Here is an 8,388-nt window from a genome sequence, read left to right on the forward strand (position 1 = left end):
AATGAGGCATGGATCCCGGAGGGCTGCTGCCCGCCCCAAGACTAAGTCAGTCCCCGCACACACAGCATCTCTGCCTGCACGCCGTGTGACTGGCTGCCTGGCCTGCCCCAAGAAGACTAAGTCGCTCCCAGTCCCTCCACACAGCATGTCTGCCTGCAGGCCGCTTGACTACCTTCTCCGCCACCACCAACAGGGTCCGGGACTCCAGGCGGATTGCTGAATTTTTTAGGCCGCTGCTAGCAGCGGCCGCTGTAATAATTTTTCTGGTGCGTGAACATGACTGCCTAATTTTTCTGGCTGCACTGCGGGCAGCTGCAACAACAAAAGAAAAGGCATGTACATGCGCTCATTCCCCTTCGTGATCATTACCTTGCCGTGGTGAAGGGGCTTGCGTATCACAATGAAGCAATGACCGGCGCCTAGATGAGTGTCTCGGGGGGCACACCCACGATAATAAGGTCGTTGCCTCATTGTGGTCAGACCAAATTTGATCAGCTGGACAGTCACTGTTCTGTCATTCAGCTACATCAGCCAGGCGACCATATGGGCTGTAAAGCCACCAAAACCTGCACTCTCGCCATGGTGCGCACCAGTCCAGCACGGCCGTCACTACACAAACAGCTGTTTGCGGTGCGTTACACGGTGAGTTTGGTGTGTCAGTGTGAAGCAGTACCTTAATTACACTACCTGATTGATGTATACACATGCAAGATGTTTGAAAGCACTTTAGGCCTGTCATTTAGCATTCAATGTGATTTCTGCCCTTAAAACGCTGCTTTGCGTCAAATCCAGATTTTTCCTCGGGACTTTTGGCATGTATCCCACTCCGCCATGCCCCCCTCCAGGTGTTAGACCCCTTGAAACATCTTTTCCATCACTTTTGTGGCCAGCATAATTATTTATTTTTTTCAAAGTTCGCATCCCCATTGAAGTCTATTGCGGTTCGCGAACTTTAACGCGAACCGAACCTTCCGCGGAAGTTCGCGAACCAGGTTCGCGAACCTAAAATCGGAGGTTCGGCCCAACTCTAATCAGGACAGCCCCATCCCTGGACGTGTTTAAATCCAGACTGAAAACCCACCTGTTCAGTCTGGCATTTGCAGAAATATAACTTTTGTTGTGTGAATACTTCATCCTACTAATTACTGAATCTGAGAGAGCCTAAGCGCTTTGAGTCCTATGGGAGAAAAGCGCTATAGAAATGTTATTGTATTGTATTGTATTATGTCTGGACATTTATGTTGCTATGAGAGATTTGCAGTGAATCTAGTTGATTAGCCGGAGCCTTGAGCAAAGCCTGTGTTTCATAAATGACTTTTTACAACCACACACATCTGCATATGAGTAAATAACAAACAGCAAAGACAATGGCCTCAGACACTGACCCCAGCCCCCGCAAATGGCCATTGAGGAAATGGCTACCCAAGCTGAGCGGAAACTGAGTTATCTGGTTTGTCAACACAAGAGTTTCTGGGAAGGACATGACCTCTTTCAACTGAAACCAAATAATATCTACAACCAGGTTTTAGGAGCTGGTTAATCTGGAATGGCGAAGGGCTGTGCTAACTGCAAGTGGACTGGCTACAACAACCCCAACAAGTTCCTCTCCTCCCCCAGCTGCTAAGGGCAGGAACCAGGGGTCGAGTCCTGCATGAGGGGGGATTGACGTCCACTCACTTTTTTTTTGAGAGTGGACGCCGTCCACCCTAGCACCCTGGAGGGGAGCAGAGCAGTGGAGAGGAGCATTGGGCAGAGCAGCGGGGAAGGGCGGACATTTCTGGGCACATATACCCCTGGCTACATATACTGGGCACATATACCCCTGACTACATATACTGGGCACATATACCCCTGGCTAGATATACTGGGAACATATACCCCTGCCTACATATACTGGGCACATATACACCTGGCTATACTGGGGACACCTATACACCTTGCTACATATACTGGGGACACCTATACACCTGGCTACATATACTGGGGACACCTATACACCTGACTACATATACTAGGCACATATACACCTGGCTACATATACTGGGCACGTATACACCTGGCTACATATACTGGGGACACCTATACACCTGGCTACATATACTGGGGACACCTATACACCTGGCTACATGTACTGGGCACATATACACCTGGCTACATGTACTGGGCACATATACACCTGGCCACGTATACTGGGCACATATACACCTGGCTACATATACTGGGGACACCTATACACCTGGCTATACTGGGGGCACCTATACACCTGGATACATATACTGGGGACACCTATACACCTCGCTACATATACTGCGGACGCCTATACACCTGGCTATACTGGGGACACCTGAACACATGGTTACATATACTGGGGACACCTGGCTATACTGGGGACACCGTTAGACCTTGCTACCTATTCTGGGGACATCTATACACTTGGCCACCTATTCTGGGAATATCTATACACCTGACCACCTATTCTAAGGACATCTATACACCTGGCTACCTATTCTGGTGACATCTCTACATCTGGCCACCTATTCTGGGGACAACTATACACATGGCTACTTATACTGGGGACACCTATAGACCTGGCTAGCCAAGGGCGTAGGGCCCTTGGTCGCAGCGGTCGCCTTGGCGACCGGGCCCGGCTCCTGAGGAGGCGGGGGAGGGGCCCGGGGGGCCCATCTCCGTTTGGAGGGCCATGCGGCCCGTGCGCGCTGGTAGGGGGGAGCCGCAGCCGCGGGGAGGGCAGCCCGACCTCTCCCTCCCTTCCTCTCCCCGGCCCCCCCCCCCCCCCCCCCCCCCTCAGATGCAGAGTGAGTGGCTCACGGAAGCGCTGTAGGCAGAACTCACATCCCTGCGTTCCACTCGCCGCTGATCTCCTCTCTGGCTGGCTCTGCATAGATGCTGTTACACACGCAGCTTCCGGCTAAACAGGAAGCTGCGTGTGTAAGCATCTATGCAGAGCCAGCCAGAGAGGAGATCAGCGGCGATTGGAACCAGGGACGGAGGTGAGTTCTGCCTACAGCGCTTCCGTGAGCCGCTCACTCTGCATCTGAGGGGGGGCCCCAGGGAGAGGAAGGGAGGGAGAGGTCGGGCTGCCCTCCCCGCCGCTGCGCCCCCCCCCCCTCCATTATGGGGACGGGGCACCTACCTACCTGCCCTATCCTGGGGGGCAGCTACCTAATCTATCCTGGGGGGCACCTACCTAATCTAACCTATACTGGGGGGCACCTACCTAATCTATCCTGGGGGGCAGCTACCTAATCTATCCTGGGGGGCAGCTACCTAATCTAACCTAATCCTGGGGGGCAGCTACCTAATCTATCCTGGGGGGCAGCTACCTAATCTAACCTATACTGGGGGGCACCTACCTAATCTATCCTGGGGGCAGCTACCTAATCTATCCTGGGGGGCAGCTACCTAATCTAACCTAATCCTGGGGGGCAGCTACCTAATCTATCCTGGGGGGCAGCTACCTAATCTATCCTGGGGGGCAGCTACCTAATCTATCCTGGGGGGCAGCTTCCCTATTCTAACCTATACTGGGGGGCACCTACCTAATCTAACCTATACTGGGGGGCACCTACCTAATCTATCCTGGGGGCAGCTACCTAATCTATCCTGGGGGGCAGCTACCTAATCTATCCCGGGGGGCAGCTACCTAATCTATCCTGGGGGGAAGCTACCTAATCTATCCTGGGGGGCAGCTACCTAATCTAACCTATACTGGGGGGCACCTACCTAATCTATCCTGGGGGCAGCTACCTAATCTATCCTGGGGGGCAGCTACCTAATCTAACCTAATCCTGGGGGGCAGCTACCTAATCTATCCTGGGGGGAAGCTACCTAATCTATCCTGGGGGGCAGCTACCTAATCTAACCTATACTGGGGGGCACCTACCTAATGTATCCTGGGGGCAGCTACCTAATCCATCCTGGGGGGCAGCTACCTAATCTAACCTATACTGGGGGGCACCTACCTAATCTAACCTATACTGGGGGGCACCGACCTAATCTAATTTATACTGGGGGCACCTACCTATCTAACCTATACTGGGGGCACTTACTTATCTAACCTGTATTGGGGGCACCTAGCTAGCCTATACAGGTGGCAACTAAACTGGCTACCTATATTGGAGGCACCTACCTAACTAACCTATACTGGGGGCACCTACCTATCTAACCTACGCTGGGGGCAACTATTCTGGCTACCTATATTAGAGGCACCCACCTAGCTAACCTGTACTGGGGGCACCTATCTATCTAACTTTTATACCGGCGGCGCCTGCCTATCTCACCTATACCGGGGGCAACTATACTGGCTTACCTATGCCTGACTACCTATACTGGGGGTACCTATAGCTGGCTATAGGGATTTTGATATGTGTGTGCATCCGTCGGGTGTTGCCGGGGGATGGGGGGGGGGCTGTTGTTGCCGGGGGGGAGGGGGCCCACATCCAGATTCCGCATCGGGGCCCAGAGGTTTGTAGCTACGCCACTGTGGCTAGCTATACTGGGGGTACCTATTTTGGGGGAACTGCTGTCAGATATGTATTTTTGGGAAACCGTTGATGCCAGATTATGTGTATTTTGGGGAACCGCTGCCAGATTTTGTATGTTGGGGGACCACTGCTGCCAGATTACATGAATGTTGGGTGTTACGTGTATTTTGGGTGATCCACTGCCAGGTTTCGTGTATTTTGGGGAACTGCTTCCAGATTATGTGTATGTTGGGGGAACTGCTGCTGCCAGATTGTCTATTTTGGGTTAACCACTGACATATTATCTGTATTTTGGAGAAACCTCTGCCAGATTATGTGTATTTTTGGTGAAATGCTGTCAGATTACATCTACTTTTTGGGAATACACTACGACAGAGCTCAAACGTCCCCTGGCAGTCCTTTTATACTACTGCTAAGGCCATGTATATTTGGCCCCACCCATGACCACGCCCATGCTATGCTTAACCACGCCCACTTTTTGGCACGCAGCGCAGAGGTTTTTAGGGTGAGTCCACTCAGTTCTTTTTTCAGGACTAGACCCCTGGCAGGAACTATTGATGTATAACACAGAGGAGGTGGTCTACATACCTGTGGTATCCAGATATAAGACAATGCTTGGGAAGCTCTCTCTCTCTTGGAATGCTGACATGGACTGTGGGATAGAAAGGGGCTCAGCTAATGAAAGTGTGTGACTGTGCATAGGGTATATAGAGCCATTATGTGAGTCACATAGTTTGTGTGCTCTAACTTGTACATATGTATATTTGTAAATAAATCCCTTTTATTTAACCCCTTTGAAACGACCTCACATGTCTGGTCATTAATATAGGAAATAAGTATCATAAGCTAGAGTACATTCAACATTACAGTTACTTTTTCATCTCGGATCCGCTTTAATGGAATTCAGTGACAAATAGAGATGGCCCGAACGTTTCCCCGGCTAGCAGTATTCGGCGAAGATCGGGTATTCGCGCTCACCGCGAGCACATGGCGCTATTGGACCCACCCCCATACATCATCATTGGGCTAAACTTTGACCCCTTGCATCACAGTCAGCAGGCACATGGCAGCCAATCAGCCTGCTCTCCCTCACAGACCCACCAGCCCCCTATAAAAAATGGTGCAGCGCCCGCCATGTTCCAGTCTGTCTTTAGCTGGAATAGAGAGAGGAAGGGACAGAGCTCCCCTCCCCCCTCCCAACCTCTATAAAAATGCATTTGTGCCGGCTATGTTCCAATCAGTCTTCGGCTGGGATAGTGAGAGGAGGGTAGAGACATTGATTGAGATCGGGAAAGCGGTAGTTAGGCTTTTTTATTTTGTTCCTCACTGGCTGACTTGCTTTAAAAGCACCCGCAACAGCCCTTCTGAGGGCTACTTCATCCTTCTGCGACACTCCAGAGGCCAGTGGCACCCACCTAGAGCTGTGCACATTATATCATTGTGTGCCGCATTACACAAGCACAGTAGTGCTCCAGGGCCTCTGTTATCACTGTATTGTGTTTGCACTATTGCATAGCTCTGTGTCTGTGTGATACTCCACAGACAGAACACTGTCACTGACACACAGGTGTGGCCCCTTCTAGTGTGATATAATTGTGTGCCACAGCCCACATTACACAAGCAGCAAACCATTACCAAACTATTAAAGCTACAAAAGTTTTGGAAGAGATCTAGAGCACGATCCCTGGGCAGAGTAAATACATGGCGGTTTCGCCATCTAACAGTCTCCCAGCGGTGATCGCTCCGTCATTCAAGCGGAGATGGGTATGCATAGGCGCGCTCTATCTCCTGAAAAACCCCCGCCCCAGGACTTCACGCCAATTGGCGTGGAGTTTTCCTGGGGCTGCCGCTGCATTTAAGCCAATCAGCGTGGATCGGTCGAAAAAGGGTTACAGAAAGAAGAGCTTATCACACAGCTGAGTGGAAGGCTCATGGTGAAGGAAACTGCCCGGACAGGAAAGCCAGCTTGTGGCCATATTTGCAGGGTGCTGGCACTCGGATGGTCCCAGGCCAGTTCCAGTACATGCGGCACAATTTGAAAGTCAACCTTTGGAGATGGTCAAGGCTGAGGTTTGCAGTGTTCATTACACATATATAGAGGAATGCCACATCCTTGCCTGACATTGTGGTAGAGCAGGAAGAAATCCACCCACTCGCGGTTGGTGACAGTGTGGTCCACGATGGTACCGGTAGCAGGAGTGACAAATTCTCCGGACGCGGAGCAGTACAGATTGTTGCTGATCCTTTTCTGTACTATGATGACAATCATGCGAGGGGAATACTTTTCAAAAGTACCAAAGCAGGTCTGTAACTGCGGGATCTCATAATTCTGCACTGTGCTGAGCTGTTCATCTGACATTCCAGGTCGGTACACCACAATCTGTCAGGCGTCAGCACATGATTTACCTCGTAGTATTTCTGGAGAGCGGCCACAACGTACAACTTCAAGCCATCCATAATCTCCTGATGTGGAAGCTGAAAGACTACATGAGAGTAGCAGTGGGTCAGGCAAGAATTTATGCTGGCCACAAAGACTGTCACTGAGCGGGAACTCTGGCCAGCATCATGGTAGACATCCATTCCGATCACCATCAGATCAGAGGAATGTCCACTCCCCACAGCTCTCCTCCAAGCTTTCAATTTATCCTAAGTATGTCTTCTGAACAACACACCTCACTTGCTACAGATCCTTCCTGCACGGTCCAATCTGTATGGCTATCAGACTCGATTTCCAAAGGAGCAAGTCAACCAGCAGTGAAGATTTTCAATTCACAGTTTTATTCACAGAGATAGTGAATACATAGCCATTACCCAATGTTGGAATCAGGTGTAAGTATAGCTCTCAGATGTATAAAGCTCTCAGATGTTCACAGTGCTGTAGGGTACACATGGAAGTGAGTGTATCTACATTGCAGTTTCAAGAAGTCTCCCGCTCTTTGCCACTGCACTTGACAAAGAAACGGTGACTGTCCATTGTGCTGCTTCAGCTGCAATGTAAATACACTCACTTCCATGTCGACTTGCTTCATTAGCTTTCAATTTATCTGAAGCAATATTTTCTGTGCAATGCTTCTCAGTTTTGTTGAATTAGAGATTGTTTTTACACTCACACCTTGAGAAGGCACAGGTGATTGTACACAGCACAACTTTACGGCACCGCACAGGTCATCTCTGGTTCCTGATATTATGATTAGGAGCAGCTGCACCCTTGCCTCCCCTTCTACTAGTGACTTGATACTTTTGGCCTAGGACTCTGCGGTCATCATAGTTTTTAGGCTTTTGAGGAACTTGTTCATCCGTTCTGCCCGATTGTGACTCGGCAACAGTTCCGCCACTGCCAGTTCACGCATACCACCACCACTCTCCCTTCTCATTCTTGTAAAAAAGTGGCAGACACCATGGTGCTGTTTCAGGTAGTCTGCATTTTATTGACTTGTTGGCCTGCTGCCAGCCTGCCACCCACTAAACACCCCAATGGCAACTGGCAAACCTCCACTGCGTGGCTCTGCAGTGGAGTTGGTGACGCCACCACCACCACGAATGGCAGGCAGACCTGATGCCAGCCTGACACCTGCTGACTTAAATTTCAGGAATAAAAAACATTGTATATTTTTATAAATAACATTTTACTTTTCAATTTGCTGCAACCAAACAATTTTCATAATTAACTTTGTCAAATAAGCTAAACTAAAAAGAAAGGAGGGTGCCAGTTCACGCATACCACCCACCACCACCCTCCCTTCTCATTCTTGTAAAAGTGGCAGACACCGTGGTGCTGTTTCAGGTAGTCTGCTTTTCTTTGCCTTGTTGGCCTGCTGCCAGCCTGCCACCCACTGAACACACCAATGGCAACTGGCAAGCCTCCACTGCGTGGCTCTGCTGT

Source organism: Hyperolius riggenbachi, chromosome 10 (genome assembly GCF_040937935.1).
Source record: "Hyperolius riggenbachi isolate aHypRig1 chromosome 10, aHypRig1.pri, whole genome shotgun sequence".
In the NCBI taxonomy this organism is placed as follows: domain Eukaryota; kingdom Metazoa; phylum Chordata; class Amphibia; order Anura; family Hyperoliidae; genus Hyperolius; species Hyperolius riggenbachi.